Genomic DNA, 26203 nt, shown 5'->3' with positions numbered 1-26203 from the left:
ACTGCTTCATTTTTTGTAATGGCAATTTGCATATACTCCTGAATGTCAAAGAGTGATCAGCTTAACAGCAATTACTGTACTTGCAAAGTCAATATTTGCCCAGAAAATGAACTTTAACCCCCAAAACACATTTCAACATCATTGCAGTCCTGCCTTAAAAGGAGCAGCTAACATTGTTTTAGTGATTAATCCATTAACACAGGTGTGGGTGTTGATGAGGACAGGGCTGGCGATCAGTCATGATTAAGTAAGAATGACATCACTGGACACTTTAAAAGGAGGCTGGTTCTTGGTATCATGGTTTCTCTTCAGTTAACCATGGTTATCTCTAAAGAAACACGTGCAGCCATCATTGCACTGCACAAAAATGGCCTAACAGAGAAGAGTATCGCAGCTACAAAGATTGCACCTCAGTCAACAATCTATCGCATCATGAAGAACTTCAAGGAGAGAGCTTTCATTGTTGTCAAAAAGGCTCCAGGGCGCCCAAGAAAGACCAGCAAGCGCCAGGACCGTATCTTAAAACTGTTTCAGCTGCGGGATGGGACTACCAGCAGTGCCGAGCTTGCTCAGGAATGGCAGCAGGCTGGTGTGAGTGCTTCTGCACGCACTGTGAGGCGGAGACTCTTTGAGCAAGGGCTGGTTTCAAGGAGGGCAGCAAAGAAGCCACTTCTCTCCAGAAAAAACATCAGGGACCGACTGATATTCTGCAAAAGGTACAGGGAGTGGACTGCTGAGGACTGGGGCAAAGTCATTTTCTCTGATGAATCCCCTTTTCGATTGTTTGGGACATCTGGAAAACAGCTTATTCGGAGAAGAAGAGGTGAGCGCTACCACCAGTCTTGTCTCATGCCAACTGTAAAGTATCCTGAAACCATTCATGTGTGGGGTTGCTTCTCAGCCAAGGGAATCGGCTCACTCACAGTCTTGCCTAAAAACACAGCCATGAATAAAGAATGGTACCAGAATGTCCTCCAAGAGCAACTTCTCCCAACCGTCCAAGAGAAGTTTGGCGCCCAACAATGCCTTTTCCAGCATGATGGAGCACCTTGCCATAAAGCAAAGGTGATAACTAAATGGCTCATGGAACAAAACAGAGATTTTGGGTCCATGGCCTGGAAACTCCTCAGATCTTAATCCCATTGAGAACTTGTGGTCAATCATCAAGAGACGGGTGGACAAACAAAAACCAACAAATTCTGGCAAAATGCAAGCATTGATTGAGAGCATGCCAGGGAGAATTACAGAGGTCTTGAAGAAGAAGGGGCAACACTGCAAATATTGACTTGCTGCATTAACTCATTCTAACTGTCAATATAATCTATTGGTACTCATAAGATGATTGCAATTATATTTCTGTATGTGATATAAACATCAGACAAACACTAATAAAAACCAGAGGCCAGCAGATCATGTGAAAATATAATTTTGGTGTCATTCTCAAAACTTTTGGCCATGACTGTAGAAAGAGAAGTGGGAGGCCGCGCTGCACAACTGAGCAACAAGACAAGGACATTAGAGTCTCTAGTGTGAGAAATCGACGCCTCACAGCTCCTCAACTGGCAGCTTCATTAAATAGTACACGCAAAACGCCAGTATCACCGTCTACAGTGAAGAGGCGACTCCGGGATGCTGGCCTTCAGGGCAAAGAAAAAGCCATATCTGAGACTGGCTAATAAAAGGAAAAGATTAATATAGGCAAAAGAACACAGACATTGGACAGAGGAAGATTGGAAAAAAGTTTTATGGACAGACTACTCAATGTTTGAGGTGTTTGGATCACACAGAAGAACATTTGTGAGACGCAGAACAACTGAAAAGATGCTGGAAGAGTGCCTGACGCCATCTGTCAAGCATGGTGGAGGTAATGTGATGGTCTGGGGTTGCTTTGGTGCTGGTAAAGTGGAGATTTGTGCAAGGTACATTGGATTTTGAATAAGGAAGGCTATCACTCCATTTTGCAACACCATGCCATACCCTGTGGACAGCGCTTGATTAGAGCCAATTTCATCCTACAACAGGAAAATGACACAAAGCACACCTCCAAATTATGCATGAACTATTTAGGGAAGAAGCAGACAGCTGGTATTCTATCTGTAATGGAGTGGCCAGCGCAGTCACCAGATCTCAACCCCATTGAGCTGTTGTGGGAGCAGCTTGACCGTATGGTGCAAAAACTGCCCATCAAGCCAATCCAACTTGTGGAGGGGCTTCAGGAAACATGGGGGGAAATGTCTCAAGATGACCTCAGCAAATTAACAGCTAGAAGCCAAAGGTCTGCAATGCTGTAATTGCTGCAAAGGAGCAAACTGTGAAGGAGAAAATTATTCTTTCAAATAAAAATCATTATTTCTAACCTTGTCAATGTCTGGACGATATTTTCTATTAATTTTGCAACTCATTTGATAAATAAAAGTATCATGGAAAACACAAAATTGTCTGAGTGACCCCAAACTTTTGAACGGTAGTGTATATATACACACACAGCACATAATATATAAAGTGAATGTAACAGATATAGATATATATATATATAGTATGCACATACATAATATATATACCAGTCATAGAAAAATGTAAAATATTCTCTTTCTCCCACTGCAGCCCCTCGCACCCCTCCCTTATCCACCATTTGTCAAAGGACCAAGAGCTGACACCTGGACCATCTGCTCCTTGCAAATTAGCCCCCACAGCAGAAGGTGCTTGTAAACAAATGCTAACACAAAGAAAGGTGCTACAAATGCAATTAGAATCCCTGACACAGACCTGCGACAATTTACATCTAGCTGAGGAAACTTTATTCCCAGGACGTCAAAGGGAATTTAACAGAGGTCTGGCAGCCGGGCTGGAGCCGACCCACAATATGCAATATTGGAAGTTCCATAATTCTGATAATAATGGGGCCCATATTTTTAGTGGCTGGGTCAGCTAAGGAATAATATGGATATTTTCCCGTCACTGTAAGCCCCTCCGGGGGGCTGTGGTGCAAAAGTAACAAAATAGCAGACCACAACTATGTCATGTGTGGTCTCTAAAGGAAGGTGAATTCATAACGGAAAAAATGGTATTACTTCTGGGCTTCTGCAATCAACCAACGATAAGTTATCGCAAAAGCCAGATATTCTAATAAAAATATGAAGGCTGGAGTCCAGCCCACATGTCGTCATCCCAGAGGCTGTGTGGGCAAGTGCCCCCTTCAGCATAAAAGAATCCACTGAGGATGGATCAGTATTCATTGCGGGGAGTATATATTTATTATAAGCAACGGATCCCATTCGGTAACGGTCAAATCAATCTGGAGTGTCTCCCCTCCACCTATATTGAATAGTCTCGGCAATCGTACAGCAAGTTTCTTCTTTAATCCTTTTTATTTTGTGCAACTGCATATGTATTGTATTGTCTCCTTTGTAAAATCCTTGTATACTTTTCATAACACTGCCTCCCTTTTGGATTAAATATAAAATTTAATAGTCCTGTTTATTTTGTCCTGTAAGCGTTACCTCTCCCCAAAGCCATATACGCTACCAGAACGCAGGCGTCCGGCCAGGCCTGTATTATAGTCCAAACTCGGCCGGTAGTGACAGCGAATAATAATAATTGGGCTATCGTGAAGCTGACAGTAACAGTACGGGGCGTATACACATATTCCATGCGTTGGAATCTGGAGGTGTAACGCCATACATTTTCTGCTCGCTTGCCGATAGCTAGGTAGTGAGCAATCGGGATTGTGTGCTCGCGAATCCCTGCTCAATCCTGTGAATTCTTGACAAGTGACTTCAGCGGTGGGATATTGTGTGATCTCCCCGGTGTCGTCTCTGACAAATTGGTGGCAGCGGTGGGATATTACAGAACATCTGTGGCTGGATTGAGCAATCATTCCTGTCACTGAAAACTTGCACAGTTCTTGCGAGAATTCTGTGCAAAGTTTTAAGAAATCAGACTCAGTGTTTTAATATTTTTTTTTATCTGAGACATTACTGTACATGTAGCAGTTGCATCCCCTTCCCTTCTCTTGTTTTTCTGTCCTATCTTTTATTTGGCAATAATGACTATGCGCGGAGAGCCCTGGTATACCTGGCAGTCAAAGGTCACTCTAACCGCTCTCTGTGAGCTGAGGCAGATTGACTCCAAGGGCAAAAACAAGGCCCAATTGATTGCTGAACTGTTGCAATGTGCCGCAGAGCGAGTCCGACCTCAGAGCCCTGATGATGGGGCGGCCAGCCAAGGCCTGGATGGCACTGCTGCAGGGGTCCCACCTGTGATTGCCAGCCATTCGCGCAACCAGGGTAGTGTGGATCCTCACCTCCATATGGTCTTGAAGCTGCTCAAAGCAGATGATCGTGACGGACGACTGCAGCTGATCCTGAAATTCCAGGAGCGAACAGAGCAATGGGCCCAAGCTGACCGAGAGGCTGCTGAGCACGAGGCCCAGGCTGAGAGAGCTGAGCGACAGGCCCAAGCTGACCGAGAGGCTGCGGAGCGCGAGGCCCAGGCTGAGCGAGCTGAGTGACAGGCCCAAGCTGACCGAGAGGCTGCTGAGCGCGAGGCCCAGGCTGAGTGATCTGAGCGACAGGCCCAAGCTGACCGAGAGGCTGCTGAGCGGAAGTGGCAAAATGAGCAGCGGCACCAGCTGGAGCTAGCCAGGATTCAGAGGGAGCCATCTTCCACACAGACCCGTGAGTCCAACAGTGCCAACTGTTTTAAACCCCATCCTGAGCATTTCCCTGTGATGGAAAATGATGGAGATTTGGACATATTTCTGCGGAGATTTGAAAAAGCCTGCAGACAGTATCAGCTGCCTGAAGCCCAGTGGGCCAGGTATTTAACCCCAGACCTCCGAGTAAAAGCTCTGGATGTGTTTGCTTCTCTTCCTCGAGACCAAGATGGAGACTATGAGGCCGTCAAGCAGGCCCTGATAAAAAAAGTACCAGCTGACTCCAGAGGTTTACCGTAAAAAGTTCAGAGCCCTCCAACGTGGATCACATGACAGCTACAGTGATGTGGTGGATGGGCTCAGGACCAACTTTGAGCAGTGTGTCCAAGGACTGTCGGTCACCACCTTTGAGGACCTAAAGGACCTGATGGTGAAGGACCAGTTTCTTCATCCTTGCCCTGTGGAGGTGAGACAGTTTGTGCTGGACTGGCAGCCGAAGGAAGCCGCTAAAGCAGCCCAGATTGCGGATGCCTATGAGGCCAACCGCACACCATAGGTGCGAAAGGCAGCCGCCGCCAGCTGGAAAGGGGGTAAGCCTACAACCACCCCCAGTGTTCCAGCCACCCAGCCCTCAACGCGTCCTGCCCCATCTTCCAGCACCCGGTCTGCATCTGACGCACGCCGGTGCTATACCTGTGACAAGACTGGTCAGATCAGCCTCACCTTCCCGCAGAGGCAGAAGAGCCCCACACCTAAGGCCCAGGGGCCTACTGCAGCGGTTCTTTTAGTGGGTGGGGCGGTTGGGGGGGGGTCTATGACAGCTTACAATCAGTCACCGTGGGCGATAAAGTCACTATGGGGCTCAAGGACACTGGAGCCGAACAAACCCTCATCCGCTCTGAGTTGGTGTCCTCTGAAGACCTTATCCCTGGGAAAACCCTGTCACCGGGATTGGGGGTGTTCACAGTCCTTTGGCCATGGCCCAGGATTTCCTAGACTATGGTGCAGGGAGGAAGTTGCGGGAAGTGGGGGGGGTGTCCGAGAACCTCCCAACAAATGTGCTATTGTGGACTGATCTGGGATGGTTGATTGCCCAATATGCTCCTGACAATCCACCCAGATCTGATAATGTCTGTGATGAAAATGCTGATTATATGAACGATTATATGATGCATAATGATAACCTGTCTTGCGGTGAGGGAGTGCTCAGCCATGTCACCCAGCGGGGTGATGTTGCTGAGGACCCCCAAAATGGAGCCAGCATGAGTGCTAAGGGCGATGGGGGAAGCCAGCGGTCCCGTGCCGCTGACCAGTGTCACGGCGGACTGTGACTTGGCCGGTCGTAGCTGTCCCATGATTGGCATGGCTCCTGAGGTATTGTGGGATGCCGGGAGATGGTGCCCCCAGCCTGTCAGGCTGATGGTAAAAGGTTGTTGTCCTCCGGGGAGACAGCCTGCCTTCTGGGCCCTCATTCCTTGGTGGGACAACAGAACTGGCTGTGGACCCAGAGCTGGTTCCAGTAAGGTTGGGGCCCTAACGTCGCTTATGGCTACCTCCAGCCAGGAGTTCCAGGCGGCTCTGCACATAGATGCCAGCCTAGAGACATTAAGGGACCTCACGGAGAAGCCCATTTCCGAATCCGATAAGGAGAGGGTTTTCTGGGATCAAGGGAGGTTGTACCGGGAAAAGGTCCCATGTAACCACCAACAGGAGTGGATGAGGAAAAGACAGCTGGTCGTGCCCTATCAGTTTAGGGAGGAGTTGTTGCGGGTTGCCCATAATATTCCTCTAGATGGACACTTGGGGGTCCGCAAAACCAAGGCCCGGCTATTGCACAAATACTATTGGCCTCTAATGAGGACAGGTGTTGCCAACTAATGCCGCTCCTGTATCATGTGTCAAAGGGTGGAGAAGTCGGGGGGTTCATCCAAGGCTCCTTTGAACACTTTGCCAGTGATAGAGGAGCCGTTCCAGAGGATTGCTGTGGACATCATTCGCCCGCTGGCCATCCCCAGCAGCTCTGGAAAACAGTTCATCCTTACTGTGGTAGACTACACTACCCGGTAGCCGGAGGCAGTAGCTCTGTCCTCCATTAGGGCTGATAAGGTAGCAGATGGCTTGCTGGCCATGTTTTCACTAGTAGGATTTCCCAGTGAGATGCTTATGGACCCGGGGACTCAGTTCATGTCTCAGTTAATGGAAGCTCTCTGTAAGAAAATGCAGGTGCAGCACCTGGTACCGAGGTCGTATCACCCACAGACCAATGGTTTGTGTGAGTGATTCAATGGTACCCTTAAGCAGATGCTTAAGATGCTGGTTGAGTCCCATGGGCGCGACTGGGGCAGTACCTCCTACACCTGCTCTTTGCTTACAGAGAGGTACCACAGGCCTCAATGGGGTTCTCCCCTTCGAGCTCCTGTATGGCAGACGAGTCCGACGGCCCCTCGTCTGGTAAGGGAATCCTGGGAAGGGGAACTGAACTCACCCGAAGTGTCCATCATAGATTATGTTATGCGGCTCCGTGACAAAATGCAGGCAATGACGCAGCTGGTGCATGAGAGTATGGTGCAGGCCCAGGCCAGCCAGAAGCTGTGGTATGACCGGAACGCCTGGGAGCAGGTGTACGAAGTGGGTCAGAAGGTGTGGGTCCTAGTCCCCATGACCCAGAACAAGCTTCAGGCAGCCTGGGAAGGCCCATATGCCAGAGCCTCAATGATGTGAACTACTGTATGTGGTCACCATTGACCATGCCAGGAAGAGGCAGAAGGTCTTCCACGTCAACATGATGAAAGCTCATCATGACCGGGAGGCCTTTGCCCTTCCTGTGTGTAGCGTCCCCAAAGAAGGCGAGACTCTAGTCCTGGTGGACTTACTGGCCTCCTGGGACAGAGGGTCTATTGAGGATGCGGAATTCAACCCAAAGCTATCCGTGAACCAGAAGTCCCAGCTGCAGGAGGTGTTCCGGCCTTACCTGACCCTCTTCACGGGTGTATCAGGGAGGACGCAGCTAGCTGTCCACCAGGGGGACACAGGGAGTCACACCCCAGTCCGTCAATCCGCTTACCGGGTCTCTCTAGAGGAGCAGAAAGACATGAAGGCGGAGATAGACGAGATGTTGTGCCTGAGGGTGATCCAAAGGTCAAAAAGTGTGTGGGCCTCGCCTGCAGTCCTGGTCCCGAAAAAGGACCGGACCACCCGGTTCTGCGTGGACTACAGGAGGCTAAATGCCATCACAGCTCCCGCTGTGTACCTAATGCCATGAATCGATGAGCTGCTGGATTGCTTAGCTGGTGCCTGGTACTTGACAATTATGGACCTGAGTCGAGGATACTGGCAGATTCCTCTGTCTCAGGAGGCCCAGGAGAGGTCCGCCTTAATTACACCGTTCAGGCTGTATGAATCCCTCGTCATGCCCTTTGGCATGAGGAATGCACCTGCCACTTTCCAGCGATTAGTCAACCAGCTGCTAGAGTGACTGGAGGGGTTCACGGTTGCGTACCTGAATGACATTGCCATCTTCAGTCCCACCTGGGATGGAACACCTTGCGCACCTGGAGCAGGTGCTCAGGTGGGTCCACGACGCTGGGTTGACTATAAAGCCTGCAAAGTGTCAGGTAAGCATGACGGAGGTGCAGTACCTCAGACACTGAGTGGTTGGCAGAACTCTGAAGCCTGAGCCTGGGAAGGTTAATACCTTCTGGCCCTCCCACAAAACCAAAAAGCAGGTGATGTCCTTCTCGGGTACGGTAGGGTACTATAGGAAGTTTGTTCCCAACTATAGTGCCCTTGCTAAGCCTCTGACGGACCTCACAAAAAAGAAGCTACCGCTGACAGTCAACTGGACAACTGACTTTGAGCGGTCTTTCATGGCGCTGAAGGTTGCCCTGGCCAGTTCCCCAGTTCTGCAGGCCCCCGGACTTCGCCCGGCGGTTTGTAGTCCAAACGAATGCCAGTGCTTTTGGCCTGGGTGCTGTGCTCAGCCAGGAAAACAGGCAGGGGGAAGAGCATCCGGTGATGTTCCTCAGCCGCAAGCTCTTAACCCGGGAAGTGGCATACGCCACTGTGGAGAAGGAATGGCTCACGATAATGTGGGCCCTGAGGAAGCTGCAGCCCTATCTATACGGGCGCAACTTCACCATAGTGACTGACCACAACCCCCTCAGCTGGCTGCATCGGGTGTCCGGTGACAATGGTAAACTACTGCGGTGGAGCCTGGCTCTACAGCAGTACGATTTTACCATTCAGCACAAGAAGGGTAGTGAACATGGCAACGCAAATGGGCTATCCCATCAAGGAGATACAGAGGAGGTAGGCTTAAGGGGAGATCTGTAAATCAGCCCCTACGCCACCTCAAAGAGGGGGAGATGTCATAGAAAAATTGAAAATATTCTTTCACCCAGTGAAGCCCCTCTCACCCCTCCCTTATCCACCATTTGTCAAAGGACCAAGAGCTGACACCTGGACCATCTGCTCCTATGCAAATTAGCCCCCACAGCAGAAGGAATTATAAACAAATGCTAGCACAAAGAAAGGTGCTACAAACCCAACTAGAATGTGAGTGTGCTTTCCCCTGACACAGACCTGCGACAATTTACATCTAGCTGAGGAAACTTTATTCCCAGGACGTCAAAGGGAATTTAATAGAGGTCTGGCAGCTGGGCTGGAGCTGACCCGGAATATGGAATATTGAAAGATCCAAAATTCCGATAATAATGGGGCCCATATTTTTAGTGACAGGGTCAGCTAAGGAACGATATAGATATTTTCCCGTCACTGTAAGCCCCTCCAGGGGGCTGTGGCGCAAAAGTAACAAAATAGCAGACCGCAACTATGTCATGTGTGGTCTCTAAAGGAAGGTGAATTCATAACGGAAACAATTTTATTACTTCAGGGTTTCTGCGATCAACCAACGATGAGTTATTGCAAAAGCCAGATATTCTAATAAAAATATGAAAGTATGAAAGCTAGAGTTCAGCCCACATGTCGTCGTCCCAGGGGCTGTGTGGGCAGGTCTCGCTTTCAGCATAAAAGAATCCACTGAGGATGGCTCAGTATTCGTTGCCAGGAGTATATATTTTTTTTATAAGCAACAGATTCCGTTCGATAATGGTCAAATCAATCTGGAGTGTCTCCCCTCCAGCTATATTGAATAGTCTCTGCGATCATATAGTAAGTTTCTTCTTTAATCCTTATTATTTTGTGTAATGGCATGTTTTATATTGTCCCCTTTGTAAAATCCTTGTATATTTTTCATAACACTGCCTCCCTTTTGTATTAAATATAAAATTTAATAGTCCTGCTTCTTTTGTTCTGTAATCATTCCCTCCCCTGAAGCCATATACATTACCAGAACGTATGCGTCCGGCCAGGCCTGTATTATAGTCCAAACTCGGCCGGTGGTGGCAGCAAATAATAATTGGGCTATCGTGAAGCTGGCAGTAACCATACGAGGCGTATAGACATATTCCATGCTGTAACATCCCTGGCGGCGTGCTTGCATAGTGCACCACCTCCCACTATGCAAGACTGCAATCTTACCTGTCAGTCCAGCCTACAAACCTTGCTCCAGTTCATGTTGTGTGCATGTCTCTTGACTGACTGCTTAGGGCGGCGGCCCGGTTGCTTCCTGATTCTTATAGCTACTGTGGGCGCACCCCTAATGCGTCTCCAGCCTATTGCTGTGAGTCACTGGATATTTAAACCCACTCCACCCAGAAGGAGGTGCCTGAGCAACACCTTCACTCAGTTAGTCTTTGCTACTGAATTGCCAGGTCCTGTTCTGTTTCTAGTCTGTTTCCACCACTCTGGGGGCTGTATACCCAGGCCTGTTACCTGTAACTTCTAGTCTGTTTCCGCCACTCTGGGGGCTGTATACTCAGGCTCGTTCTTATATCTCATTGCAGTACCAGTTCCTGTCTGAACTGTATCCTAGCCTGTTACCTGTTTGTCTCTATGTCTGTACCTTCCCTTTCCCTTAGGTATCTGAACCTGCACCCAACTCCAACTCATTGTCTCTGTACTTCTGTTTGTGAGTTTTGTGTCCACTCGCTACTTCATAGTAAGTACCTTGTGTGTATCTGGTTCTGCTTGTCCCTTTTCCCTTCCTTCGTATCTTCCTCCTGTGTTCTAGCCATCTTCCTGTATTTTCCAGTCTGTTCCATGTGAACAGAGCCCTGTCCCCTCTGCTCTGCCTTACCCACCTCTCCGATGGCTTCTCTCTGCTCTGCCTTGCCCACCGCTCCGGCGGCTTCTCTCTGCTCTGCCTTGCCCACCGCTCCGGCTGTTCCGCTCTGCCTTGTCCACTGCACCTGCGGTTTCTCTCTGCTCTGCCTTGTCCAACGCTCCGGCGGTTCCGCTCTGCCTTGCCCACCGCACCTGCGGTTTCTCTCTGCTCTGCCTTGACCACCGCTCCGGCGGTTCCGCTCTGCTCTGCCTTGACCACCGCACCTGCGGTTTCTCTCTGCTCTGCCCACCGCTCCGGCAGTTTTCGCTCTGCTCTGCTTGCTCACTGCACCAGCAGTTTCTCTCTGCTCTGCCTTGTCCTCCGCTCTGGCGGTTTCGCTTTACTCTGCTTGTCTACCGCATCTGCGGCTCTGTACCTGTCTCCCAGTCTGTACTGGACCCTAGCCAGCCTGCGCTCCAACCTGCTAGTTCCTCCCTGTCTGCACTCCAGCCGTGCTTGCCAGTGCCCACCTGTCTGCATACCAGCCATACTTGCCAGTGCCCACCTGTCTGCATACCAGCCGTGCTTGCCAGTACCCACCTGTCTGCATACCAGCCGTGCTTGCCAGTACCCACCTGCCTGTATGCCAGTCTAACCTGCCTCTTCCTGCATTCCCCGGTGTGGGTCAACAACTGTGACCGGGGTCTGACCTGGAGTCGCACCTGGTCCCTCTGCTCGGTTCCTCCTTGGTCCACGGAGTCGACTAAGCCGCCGTGTGACCTTGGTCGGATCGGGTTGATACTTAGTTACGACCTTACAGGCACTCCTCGGTTCATGGTACAGGGGGATCACTAATCACGCTCACGCCAGTCAGTCCGGGCGCGAGCGTAACACATGCGTTGGAATCCAGAGGTCTGATGCAATACGCTTTCTGCTCACTTGCCGATAGCTACGTAGTGACCAATCAGAATCGTGTGCTCGCGAATCCCTGCTCAATTCTGTGAATTCTTGACAAGTGACGGCAGAGGTGGGATATTGTGTGATATCTCTTGTGTCGTCTCTGACGTCCTTGACAATACCCAATATACACAGCACATGCCTAATATATACAGTCGTGCTCAAGAGTTTACATACCCCGGCTTAATGACAACCAAAAACATCCAAATGACCCTGATCAAAAGTTCACATACCCTGGTGATTTTGGCCTGATAACATGCACAGAATTTATCACAAATGGGTTTGAATGGCTACTAAAGGTAACTGTCGCATCGGCGTCTCTGCCCCCTGACAGGCAGAGGCGCCGTCCCCCTTACCGCCGCGCTCCTATCCCGACGTCTTCCGGCCCTCCTGCTGCTGCCGACATACGCAGCTTCCCGAGCACTGTGCTTAGGGCGCGCGCTCCCTCCCTCTTAAAGGGGCCACACACCATCCTAAGGAGTCCCCGACTAATGGCCGGAGGACCTCTCATATAAAAGGCACCTCCTCCAAAATGGAAGTGCCCGTGCAAGGTTGTAGCTCTGTGTTCTAAACTCTGCTTCAGCCCTCAGGTCCCGCTGCCAGCCTGACTATTACAGATCCGGGTGGTGGAACCTCTGTGCTGCGGTGCAAGGAGGGACCAGAGGGGCATAACTAGGTATCAACTCGGACTGACCAAGGTCGCACGTCGGCTCAATTGACTCCGTGAACCAGGGAAGGACCGAGCAGAGGGACCAGGTGCTACTCTGGGCCAGGCCTTGTATGAGAGCAGATGACGCCCACGGGTCAGAAGGCAGGGACTGACCGGTACAGCAGATGAGCACAGCAGGCAGGCTGACGGGTGATCCGGGAAGACAGACTGGCAGACACCACGGGTAACTGACAGGAGCCTCCAGGTAGGCTGGCAGGTAGGCACAACAGGTAACTGGTACGTTCTCCGGGTAGGCAGGCAAGCCTGGCCCATGGACAGACTGGCGGGTTAGGACCATAGGCAGACCATCGGGCTGGGGAGTGTACTTGGCTGGCGGACTGGACGTCAGGCTGGCGGACTGGACTGGTAGTCAGGCTGGCGGACTGGACTGGTAGTCAGGCTGGCGGACTGGACTGGTAGACTAGCAGCGGGACCTGAGGGCTGAAGCAGAGTTTAGAACACAGAGCTACAACCTTGCACGGGCACCTCCATTTTGGAGGAGGTGCCTTTTATATGAGAGGTCCTCCGGCCATTGGCTGGGGACTCCTTAGGAAGGCGCCTTTAAGAGGGAGGGAGCGCGCGCGTCCTAAGCACAGTGCTCGGGAAGCTGCGTGCGGCGGTAAGGGGAACGGCATCTTTGCATGTCAGGGTGCAGAGACGTCGATGCTACAGTACCCCCCCCCCCCTTGCGCCCCCTCTTTAGGTCAGAAATTTTTTTATTTTTTTTTAAGGAGTGGGGCGTGGATGTTTTCCCTGGGTTCCCAAGTTCTCTCCTCTGGGCCAAACCCCTTTCAATCCACCAGAAAAAAAGTTTTTCCTCTTACCCTCTTGGTGGCCAGAATGTTCTCTACCTCATAGACGTCCTCAGCGGAGACCAGAGCTGGGGAAGTACCTGGATCGTCGGAAAAAGAATTAAGAACAACCGGTTTGAGGAGAGATACGTGGAAGGAGTTGGGAATCCGTAAGGTGGCCGGGAGTTTTAACTTGTAGGCCACTGGATTGATTTGCTTGAGGACTTCAAATGGACCGATGAATCGTGGACCCAACTTATAGGAGGGTATTTTGAGACGAACATGTTTGGAGGAGAGCCAAACCTTGTCTCCCGGACGGAATTGAGGCGGATCTAGACATCTCTTATCAACATGTCTTTTCATCCGCTCGGAGGATTGAAGAAGTGTGGATCTAGTGTCCTCCCAAAAGGTGGAAAATTCGCTGACCAGAGACTCCGCGGCAGGATTGTCCACTGAAGCGGAGACGGGAAACGGAATCCAGGGGTGTTGACCGTAGACCACAAAGAACGGGGACTTGGAAGAAGATTCGCTCTCATGGTTATTATAGGAGAACTCGGCCCATGGTAGGAGCTCTACCCAATCGGTATGGTGAGCGTTGACGAAGTGCCGGAGGAAGCTGGTAAGGATCTGGTTGATACGTTCCACTTGGCCATTGGACTGAGGATGATAAGCAGAGGAGAAATCCAGAGAGACATCCAGCAGCTTACACGTAGCTCTCCAGAAGTGCGAAGTGAACTGGACCCCTTGATCAGACACAATGTGGAGGGGTAGGCCATGGAGACGAAAGATGTGATGGATGAAGTCCTTAGCAAGCACAGATGCAGACTGGAGACCAGGCGGAGGGATAAAGTGGTCCATTTTAGAAAAGCGGTCAGCGACCACACAAATGATCGTACAACCGGCAGAAACAGGGAGATCAGTAATAAAGTCCATAGCAATGTGTTGCCACGGGGCAGCAGGTACGGGAAGAGGCAGGAGACAGCCGGCTGGAAGACATCTAGGAACCTTGCTGCGGGCACAGGATGAACAGGCTGTGACGAACTCTACAACATCCTTGCGCAGGGAAGGCCACCAGTAATGCCGGGTAATGAGCAGGAAGGTCTTCCTATGGCCAGCATAGCCGACTAATTTAGATGAATGACCCCAGTGAAGAACCTTCTTACGATCCGGAACCGCTACAAACGTCTTACCGGGTGGGAGACAAGACAGGTCCAAGGGAGCCACATTCATCACTTTGGAGGGATCGATGACATGTATAGGCTCCTCCTCTTGATCGGAAGACAGGAAAGATCGGGACAAAGCGATTTCTAAGTAAGGGCTATGATTCAACACTTCTGGACAATGCTAAAATCCAGACACGAAAAATTCCCCGATCAGAACTTCTGGACAACAAAAAAATAATTAATCCAGACCCAAATGGATTAACCATTGATATCCCAATAATAACCACATATAACTCCAACACCTATCTTTTGAGGAAAATCATCAAACGTCACTGGAACATCCTCAGAGATAAGATAGTAGGAGACCAGATCCCCCTGGAACCAAAGTACATATTTAGGAAAGCCAGAAATCTTGGCAACTTAGTAGCCCCATCCATAAAAAATCCTCCATCTACAGCTCTACCGAAAAGTCTATTTTCAAGCCCTGCCGGCTTCTACTCATGCAATAAGTGCTCAGTCTGCAAGAGTCTACACACTAAAAAACATAAAATATCCCACGGGGAGATTGAATTCCCTATAAAGGACTTCATTACCTGCACAACTAAGGGGGTAATCTACGGACTCAAATGCCCTTGCGAAAAACTGTATGTGGGACGCACAATACGTCCCTTGAATAGGAGAGTAGGAGAACATCTGCAAAACATACGTAACAAATTTCCGAAACACCCTCTCTCCAAACATTTTTTGGACAAACATGAAGGCTCAATTAAAGATATACAAATTACAGGTATCCAAATTGTCCATAAACATTGGAGGCAAGGACATTATATCAATCAAATGTCCAGAATCGAAAGCAGTTGGATCTTCAAATTAAACTCACTGAGACCCAAAGGTCTGAACAGTGAAATAGAACTTTTTGCGTTTAACTAAGTAACTGAATCAATTACAAGAAAACACTGATTTCTGACAGTAATCAAACAACTATGATAACCAGGTCTATCTATGCATTATCTGTCTTCAATCAATGTAGCACAATGAGGACCAAGTACTTACGTATAAAAGGAAGTACCCAGCATTGGCAGGACCATCCCTGACGAAGGATTCCGTGTAATCCGAAACACGTAGGAAAGGTCCTCAGTGCTACCCGTACCTAATCCATCGAGAGACACCACGTGACCTGACATCACGCAGGTCCTCGCTTGTACGAAGTAGGTACCGTTACCTCCGGGCGCCCGCCACCACTGGAGCCTCCGGCCGGGACTCCGTGTGCGGCGTGACCCCCACACTACAGAGCGCTCACGCTCTAACCAACAAGTCAGTAAGGAACAGACCTCTGGAACGACATCTGATCACCGCCAGCAAACACAGCTACCAGAAGGTACGTGCCCTGAACCACCAGCTGCCGTTTCACGGCAAGGCTTCTACTGCACTGTATACCACCGCTTACTACCAGCCCTCCACGGTAGAGCACAGCGCTGATATCCATCTCTGTCTGGCACCCACAGACAGAATAATCGGAGCAGAAAGAAAAGGTCCTTTCTTGCTCACGCTGTGCATCAGAGATAAGCACCTCCTTGCCAACCCAAGAATACCAAGACTGTGCTCTACATGTGAGAAACTCCTCTCACCAACGCAGGGTAATTTACCATTTCAATACCCCATTAATATGTTGAATCAGTATACCCCCTCGTAGTTACATCCTTTTAAACCAACCCAGGTACAGAGGAAAGCCGGCAGTTCCGCAATTCTCTTGGAGTCCACTCCACCAGTACCCCCACTCTACCCATAAATCAAGGTAAAACCTTTACCTACCACTACTAATCCCCCAATTCCAAGTACAATCCTCTTCACCTTGCCCTGTGTTCACAGACTTCTAACCTACAGCATTCCTACAGACCTGAAACCTCAACCACAATACCCTTCTATATCAAAGCAGGTATTATTTTATATCAATTTCACTGTCTATATAACTAAGCCAAAAGGAATTAGGACCTGTATTAATTGCCATTCCTTTCCCTTCCAGGTGACCCTCACCCACTATCAAGCCATCGACCCATTAACTTCCTGTGGCATGTTCCAAGAAAGATCCATATGAACATGTGTTTTTAGAATGAATTGGTCAGCCATCCCCACTGACAATTTTATTTATTGATCTGTGCCTCATTTACGAGTGCTTCTGATAACTATTTTTGAACTTTTTTTAACCACCTAATAAAATTATTTATTTAATCTACTCGTTCACAGTCCCTCCTTTTAGTACCTCGAGCTCGGATACTCCTTTCATTGATTGATTAAACCCTTGCAGCCTTTCTGGCTCACTGCCCGTATCAGCAGCAAGTCCGGGTTGTGTAGTCCATCAGCGCCCCCTAAATACATACCTATGCATATATCTATTCTGAGAGATCACGCTGAGAATTTACTGTACTTGGCTGATGAAATGTCAGGTTTCCTACGAGATGGGTGTGTAAAAAAAAAAAAAAAAAAAAAGTCAGTGTGCCATGCGATTTTTTTCCTCGTACCCATTGACTTGCATTGGCGAGTCTCGTCCAATATATCCGGCCACTTACAGCATGCTGACATTTTTTGCTCAGTCCAATCCGAGAAAATAACTAACTAAATAGTAGATGAACACAGAATCACGGACTAACATTAGTCAAAGGGTAATCCGATGATTTATGGGATTGCATTTGTCCGGTTTAAACACAGATGGGTATGAGCCCTTATCCTTGAGGACAAGCAGCTCTAGAGCAAGCCCCTGACTGCCCCTTTTGGAACTTTGTTGGCCAATGATTGTGGGACCCCCTGACTGTTTTTACCAATGTTCCCACAAGCGTTTGAGTTCAACCAGACTTGAATAGGGGAAGGCTGGTGTGGTAATTGTCTACATGCAGCTTATAGCCTTTTTTAAAAAAAAATGTATTAGCTCCCAAACACTTTTTCCCGATGGCCCCAGGTAAGTAGAACATCTTGATGGGTTTAGTTGGACATTTTTTCCCCTCATGCAGATGCAAAAAGCTGATGTTAATCCTGTTGAACTCTCCCACATTTTATCAGATATAATATATTGTTTGAGGTGCAGTCTTACCCTAAGGCCACGGCCCCACTATCAGTATTTGGTCAGTATTTTTTCTCAGGAGTGAGTGATAACTGCAGGATTGGTGACTTGTTTCTATTCTACCTTTTCTCTGATTGTTCTTCACCTGGTTTTGTCTCCCACGCCTGAGAAAAAATACTGACCAAATACTGACAGCGGGGCCGTGGCTTGAATTTTACAAAGGACTCATTGATAGAAATGTTGTGTTGTACAGCCTTAAGAACTTTTCTGTCTGGGTCTGATTTTATATCGTTTGTCATGTTCTGGGGCATTTCTGGGCAGGCATTGACTAATGTTGTTAGATTGCCAAAATCTCAGGCATTTCATAACAGGTCCTAGGTAAAATGACAGAAAATATAAGGGTGGCTTGAATAGGGTGGCTGGACGAGTAGGACCGAACACTTTTTTTTTTTTTTTTTTTTAACAAGCCCCATCATAAATGTAAGTCCTAAAAAAATGTTTTTATTTCAGGAAGATTAGTTGGGGTCCATAAATTTGGCCTAGCATAATAGGATAGCCTTAAGGCTTCCGCCTGCAAGCTTGTGTCCCTGTTGGAGGAAAAGTTGTGAAATGTAGAAGAGAAGTTAACTACCTTGAAGATCATTAAGGAAGGTGAAGAGTTCTTAGACAGAGCAGAATTATCTCTTCATGATACAGAAAGAGAAGAAATTCTCACTGCACCTGACGAAACAGAGGAATGGAAGCCAGTGACCCAGAGAAGCCGGAGGATCGAGAGGCAGTCAGCAGCCATACTGCTCAGGAACCAGTACCAGGCTCTCACGCAGGAGAACCATGAAGAAATACAGCAAAATAAGACTTTGTCCACAATGAAGAACCTTGTAAGCCCTCAGAATCCTCCTGGATGGAGAAAGAACGGAGAGTGGTGGTCATGGGGGATTCCCTGTTGAGAGGAACAGAGGCCGCTCTGCAGACCAGACATAACCTCAAGAGAAATGTGCTGTCTTCCAGGAGCAAAAATTATACGTGTCTGACAGGATATCAAGACTCTTCAGACCTACAGATCACTACCCATTCCTGCGAATACATGTGGGGACTAATGACAAAAGGACCTGGAAACCATCTGCAGTGACTTAGAAGACTTAGGCAAGAAAGTGAAAGAATTGGGAGCGCAGGTGGTCTTCTCATCCATCCTCCCAGTGGATGGCCATGGAACAATGAGGTGGAATAAGATTCTACAGGTGAACAACTGGCTACGTCGATGGTGCCGTCAACAAGGATTTGGATTTCTGGATCACGGAATGAATTACCTATACGATGGACTACTTGCTAGAGATGGGGTGCACCTTACGAAGACTGGAAAGCGTGTATTTGGAAGTTGCCTTGCTACACTCATCAGGAGAGCTTTAAACTAGAACAATGTGGGAAGGGAAGCAAAAGGCCAGAAAAAGCCATACAGCTGACAAATACTATTGAGATCTCTGCTACTGGAAGTGGAAAGAAAGAACAAACCCCAAAAAATCTAAATAATAAAAATATGGGAGGAAGAGAAACCAATCACAAACTACAATGTTTTTATACAAATGCAGAAAGCATGGGCAACAAACAAGGGGAATTGGAACTACTAACGCAGGAAAAGGAATATGATGTCATTGGAATCACTGAAACTTGGTGGGACGATGCACATGATTGGAATAAAAGGCTAAAAGGATACAACTTATCTGCAAGAAACAGACGTAATAAACGAGGAGGAGGTGTTGCATTGTATGTTAGAAAAGCGAATATCTGCACAGAGATTGAAGCTTCAGAGACTGGGAGATCTGTAGGAACTGTCTGGGTAAGAATACAAGGAGAGAACAACGGAAAGGACACCATTGTAGGCATTTACTACAGGCCACCTGGGCAAGCTGAAGATATGGATGAACTCTTTATGTATCAAATGACCAAGTTCTCCAAAAAATATGACGTAGTGGTCATGGGAGATTTCACCTATCCAGACATTTGTTGGGAATCTCTCTCAAGTAAAACTAACAGGTCAAGCAAATTCTTATCCTCTCTTGCTGACAACTTTATCTTCCAAAAGGTAGGGGAGAAAACAAGGGGATCTGCTACTTTGGATCTAATCCTTATAAACAGGGAGGAAATGGTTGAGGAGGTAAAAGTGGCTGGGACCCTCGGAGGCAGCGATCATGCTATTATAGAATTTTGGATAACTAGAGGAGGAAGACATGTGAAGACTCAAACTACAAGGTTAGATTTCAGAAAGGCAGATTTTAAGAGACTCAAAGAGAATAGGAGGGATCCAATGGCTGGATGTCCTTAAGGACAAAAATGTCCAGGAAGGATGGGAAATTTTTAAAAATGAGATTCTCAAAGCACAATCGTTAACAATCCCAAAAAGTATGAAGAATCGGAAGCATTTAAGGAAACCAGGATGGATGAACACAGAACTTAAACACATGCTCAAAAGAAAGAAAGGTTTATCAAATGGAAAGAGGGAGGCATATCTAAAAGAAGATTATAATGCAGTCTGCAGAACCTGTAGGGCACGTATCGGGTTAGCTAAAGCTGACAATGAATTAAGGCTTACAAGAGATGTCAAAAGCAATAAAAATTTTGGGGGTATGTCAAAAGTAAAAGAAAAGTCAAAGATGCTATAGGATTTTTGCAGGATGAAAATGGTGAACTGGTAAGAAAGGATGTGGAGAAGGCCGAACTTTTTTAATTCCTATTTTGCATGTTTTCTCTCAGAAAGAAAATGTACCATCAACTGATCTTCACTGTCCTATTAAAGGAATAGAAGAATCCAAGTTATCTGTAAATGTGGCACCCCAGGGGTCTGGTTGCCACAGTAATAGAAATATTATGTCTGAGAGCAGGTGGGAGGTTTCTCTGGTCAGGAGCCCTAAGCATGCAACACTGCCCGCCCAGACCTGGGAGGGGAGGAATCTGCCCTTATAAACTGGGTCTGGGGCGGGATTAGGTCAGTCAGAGCCTAGAGTGAAGTCCCAGACAGAGACGCAGTCGGGTCTGGAGGACAGCAGACACAGGGAAAGCAAGAACTAGGAGCTCTGTAGGAGCAAGAGCGAGTGCCAGAGGCTGGAAGCTAGATAGCTCGCCTTGGCTGAAGACACTAAACCCGGACACGGAGTCCGAGGCTGTGGGGACATCCAGGTCCAGCAGCAGAATCCAACCGGCAGGGGATTCCATGTCCTCTGGCCATAGGAGCCCGAAGGCACGGTCACAAGCAAGGGACCAGCACCGCCATCGTGAAGCGGAGGCTAACAGAAGGCCCCAAGTCACCGGCCATACGGGTGAGCACCACACGGAATACTCAGGGACGTGGGCTACTTCTACCCGCACACAGCAAGGTAGCCAGGAAAGAGTACAGATAGACGGGGAGGCATACAACTCCACCTGGCCAGGGGAGATCCTGCTAGCTCTCAGACTGACCAGGCCTCTACTGCTAGCCAGTACTCCCAGGAGGGTCTGCTTATTACCATCAGTAAAGACCCTAAACTGCACCACACGTCTCTGTGTTTCATCGCAGCACCAGCACCATTAGTACTGGGACGCTCACACCATCACTCCCATCATCCACGCTAGCTGCCCTGAGGCAATACTCCTCCCGTGGGGAGTTATCCCATACTTGGCTGCGCATACAACATCAGCCTCAGCGGTCTGCAGCGCAGCGGCGGTCCCCACTGACCGCAATCCACGGGTGGCATAGTCGGACATTTGCTATTACATTAAGACTGCCACTGGTTTGACCACCCTGAGCCACGGACTGGGTCGCCGCCACACGGAGACTACAACCCCCAGCATCCCACAAGAGACCCGGCTCCGGGTATCCCATGCACAGCACAGGCCCAGGGGGCGCGTCATAAACAGAGAGATTGTGAGGGAATATTTAGCTAACATAAATTAGTTCAAGTCTCCAGGTCCAGATGAATTACACCCCAGAGTACTGAAAGAGGTCGTAGAAGAAATTTTAGAACCACTCTCCATAATCTTTGAAAATTCTTGGAGAATAGGAGAAGTCCCAGAAGACTGGAGAAGAGCAAATGTTGTTCCTATCTTCATAAAGGGGAAGAAGGTGGACCCAGGGAACTATAGGCCGCTGAGTCTGACTTCTATTCCAGGAAAGATCTTTGAACAAATTATTAAACAACATGTATGTAAGTACATGGATAAGAATGAAGTGATTAACCAGAGTCAGCATGGGTTTGTAACTAACAAGTCATGTCAGACTAACTTAATTTCCTTCTATGACAGAATCACTGACTGGGTGGATCAGGGAAATGCTGTAGATATAGTATATCTTCACTTCAGCAAAGCATTTGACAAAGTATCTCACACCATCCTTATTGAAAAAATGACCAAGTATGGAATGGACAAGGCAACTGTTAGGTGGATTCATAACTGGCTTAGTGATCGGACTCAAAGAGTGGTCGTAAATGGCTTCACATCCAGTTGGATGAATGTCTCAAGTGGGGTACCACAGGGCTCTGTCCTGGGACCTGTATTGTTCAACATCTTTATCAATGATTTAGATGAAGGAATTGAGGGTAAACTGATTAAATTTGCTGATGACACAAAGCTAGGAGGGATAGCTAATACTAGAGAAGAGAGAGAGAGGATTCAAAAAGACCTAAATAAACTGGAGCAGTGGGCAGCAACCAACAGAATGGTTTTTAACAGGGAAAAATGCAAAGTACTACATCTGGGCAATAAAAATGAAAAAAGCATCTACAGAATGGGAGGAATAGAACTAAGCAACAGCACATGTGAAAAAGACTTAGGTATACTAATAGATCATAGACTGAACATGAGTCAACAGTGTGATGCAGCAGCAAAAAAGGCAAATACAATTCTGGGATGTATTAACAGAAGCATACAGTCTAGATCACGTGAAGTCATTATCGGACTTTACTCCTCTTTGGTCAGACCTCATCTGGAATACTGCATCCAGTTTTGGGCACCACATTCTAAAGAAGACATTGACAAACTGAAGCAAGTTCAGAGAAGAGCGACCAGAATGGTGACCGGTCTGAAAACTATGTCCTATGAGGAACGGTTACAGGATTTGGGAATGTTTAGCTGCAAAAAAGAAGACTGAGAGGAGACTTAATAGCTGTCTACAAATATCTCAAGGGCTGTCACATTGTAGAAGGATCAGCTTTATTCTCATTTGCACATGGAAAGACTAGAAGCAATGGGATGAAACTGAACGGGAGGAGACACAGATTAGATATTAGAAGACACTGTATGACAGTTAGGGTGATCAATGAGTGGAACAGGCTGCCACGAGAGGTGGTGAGTTCCCCTTCAATGGACGTCTTCAGAGGCTGGACAGACATCTGTCTGAGATGGTTTAGTGAATCCTGCTTTGAGCAGGGGGTTGGACCAGATGACCCAAGAGGTCCCCTCCAACTCTACCATTCTATAATCATGGACTTGGACTAATGAATTGGGAAGCATATACATTTGTTTTCAGGACAATATGCTCTAGCAACCTGTCAAGCAAATAAAAAAAAATAGGAATGGCATTAAATCAGGGCTGAATGGAGCAGCTGAATCCAAAGCCCCCCATATGTGAAATGCTCCAACAAGTGGTAAAGCCCCCTTATACATTGTTCATCAATTCACCAGCACCAGGGAAAGCGCTTGTACGGGGCAGTGGTGCCCGATATGGAGACCTTTTTCCAGGAGCTATTTGCCCCTCTTGTACTGGTGTTTGATGGAACAGATTGACTGCTCGTGTCTGAGCCATCACTGTCACTAAAGCCCTCGAGATCCACATCTCCATCTGACTTCACTGCTCCTCTGCACGATAAACACTGACGCAGTTTATTACTTTTATATATAAATTACACGCTACAGTATTAAGTTATATTTATTTAACTTCCTATCAAATTATGTGTATATAGTATTTCTGTATATTAGTACAAAAATGAATTAACGCAACTAATTGATCAGATACTTGATGAACGAGTAATAAATGATCGGTAAAACAAATGCGATCGACCCTAACAATTTTAAGAATATAAATTAGATTAGTCATAATTAATTAATATATCTAGTCAACATATACTATACTAAACACCTGCCCTATATCCTAACTGATAAAATGATGGGACTAACTGGGAAAGGGGGGAATCTATTGACTTGTCTGTTTTTACAATATGACAAGATTGCTCAGGAACAAAGCACTCGTCAGCGCAGCACTCGGGAGGCCCAGCAGCACTCGGGAGGCCGCGCAAACACTCGGGAGGCCGCGCAAACACTCGGGAGGCCGCGCAAACACTCGGGAGGCCGCGCAGCTTCTCTTTTAATCACTCACTGACATAAGATAAGAGGAGAAAGTGTTTTCTAGGAGGCAAATCACCTGGGAAAAGGTTCTCACTTCACACTTTTCCAGCAACTGCCATCATTGGCTGGCATGACTGTGACGTCATCGGGACCTGAACCAATTAGGTCTCGATGGGGTCAAGGGTCACAGCCAGTGCTCTGCACCAGGGTACCATCCGCACATTGAAACGCATAGAATCTGCATGTGCTTATCTAGTGAAGCGGATATTAAACGTTCCAATGAAAGTCAATAGCGGCGAAAACGCAGCACTTCCGCAAAATAATTGGTAGTGCTGCGTTTTTTTCCGCAATGATTATCCGCAGCGGAGATTCCCACAGCATGTGCACAGCAGATGCAGATTATCATTGGGGAACATGGCAGACCTTCTACCATGCGTTTAAGCAGCATTTTTTCCACTGTGGAAACGCCTAAAAAACGCATCGTGGGCACACAGCCTAATGCCTACTTGTTGACTCTCGGACCCACGGGATACCGGACGTAAACTGAAGTATAATTTACATGAAGCAGAAAACGTACTTGTGTCCATCTAAGCAATCTGGTAATTTTACTTTAGGTTCCAACGTTGTATTCGGATGACCTTGGTCACTAGAAGTGGCTGAACATGAATGCTGCAGTTGGTCCTTAATCTCTGCGACCTCTGAGGACAAAGCCTGTAGTTGTGCGGCCAAGGCGCAAACAAGTCCCAGAACACACTCAATCGGCTATAATTTTATGACTGAGCCCTAACAATCCCACAGGGATGAACAAACCAGGGGACATGTTCATCCTGCACCACAGGTTCCTTATACAGACTAGGCAAAACTAACTTGACCCTGATTTGTCCCTGCCTGACCGCAGAGGTTGGCACCCTAAAATTACGCAATGGTGCCCCTACTCAACATCAGCCGACCCCGAGTGTCTTTAACTGCACCTTCACCTAAAACACAAGAGTGCAACCCAAGACAACAACAGAACGTAGCGCACAGACAGAGTGTGAGGTACAAGGCTAAGGACATGTTCACACAGTCATACATGAAAGACGGAAGAAAAAGAGGAACCCCAAAAGACCTTTGTTATACATAGAAACCCCCAGACCCTAAATGTAACAAAATGGGAAGAGTAACATGCAAACGAACCGCAGGAGAAGGAATAGAGAAAATCTCAGCAAAACAATCCTTAACTGGGGAGCCGGGACTCAAAATATCCATCTACCGTATTTTTCGGACCATAAGACGTACAAATTTGGGAGGAAAATGGGGGGTGTGTCTTATGGTCCGAACGTTGCATACCAGTGGTGGAGCGGGATCACGGGGCCTCTCTCCTTCAAGGACCCGGCGGTGGTGGCGGCAGCAAAGGAGGAGCGGGTGTCTGGCAGCGGTCCGGGGCCGGTGAGCGGCGCAGGTTTCCGGTGTGCGCGGCCATCTTTCAGAAGCTGTGATCCACAGGAGAATGGCCGCCCGAGCCGGCGCATGCACTGACTTGTAGATCGGGCAGCCATTTTCCTGTAGATCACAGCTTCAGGAAGATGGCCGCGCACACAGGAAACCTGCGCCGGTCCGCAGCCAGACACTGCCCGCATCCAATCCAACCCGCGCCGGCCTACAGCCAGACACCCACAGCATCTCACCTCCTCCTTTGCTGCTGCCGCCACCACCAGTCCCAGTCCCCAGGCAGGCCTCATCGGCATGCAGCCAGACCCCGGTCCCGGCCCTCAGGCAGGGCCCGACCGCCAAACACCTGAACCAGGCCCCCGACCCGGCCCCTAACCATCTCTTCTGCTCCAGCTGCCAGTTTCCTGAGAGAGGGAACTGAGGGCCCTGCAATCCTGCTCCACCACAACTCCCCGCTGCTGGAGCACCGGATTCCTGAAGGATCCTACCTCCTGTGACCCTCGCTCCACCGCCCCCCAAGTAAGGATACTGTACCTATTAAGACTAAAAAAAGGATCCCCATCTTCTAAAACAATTTTTTCCCTATATTACACCCCAAAATTTTGGGTGAGTCTTAGAGTTCGAAAAATACGGTAAATTGGAATACAGCCAGCAAAGACTGGAAGTGCCAGGAGAGTGTAAATATCCCCTCTCAAGAAGTGATCGGACAAACCAAAACGAGGAAGGGAAAACACCTGCACAGAAACAACACAAGGAAGCAAAGACAAGAGCATCATCAGCAGTTGGATAGAGACAACACAGGCTGTGGTGCAGAGAGAGAAACCGACCTACAGCCAGAGGTCACCGGATCGAGCCCCGGAGTCAGGTCATGACAGTATAGAGGAGGATAAATTCTGTAGGATTCTTCCTCTTTCATCTCATTCACAGACTATAAAATCTGATACACGAGATATTGTTACAAAGATTAGGGT

At 48.2% G+C, this 26203-nt stretch overlaps 1 long non-coding RNA gene across 1 annotated transcript in view; it reads left to right on the top strand.

Moving 5' to 3' along the window:
* Positions 1–16666, top strand: part of LOC141241959 (uncharacterized) — a 36054-nt gene extending 19388 nt beyond the window's left edge. The window contains exon 2 of the long non-coding RNA XR_012306620.1: positions 16461–16666. This is a non-coding gene — a long non-coding RNA (uncharacterized lncRNA). The remainder of the gene's footprint in view (positions 1–16460) is intronic.
* Positions 16667–26203: the final 9537 nt, after the last annotated feature.

The sequence above is a fragment of the Phyllobates terribilis genome, unplaced genomic scaffold (assembly GCF_046119375.1).
Source record: "Phyllobates terribilis strain yellow unplaced genomic scaffold, ASM4611937v1 Scaffold_2__4_contigs__length_985480577, whole genome shotgun sequence".
NCBI lineage: Eukaryota > Metazoa > Chordata > Amphibia > Anura > Dendrobatidae > Phyllobates > Phyllobates terribilis.
The sequence above is the reverse complement of the archived record's forward strand: the minus strand, read 5'-3'. Positions and strand labels throughout refer to the sequence as shown.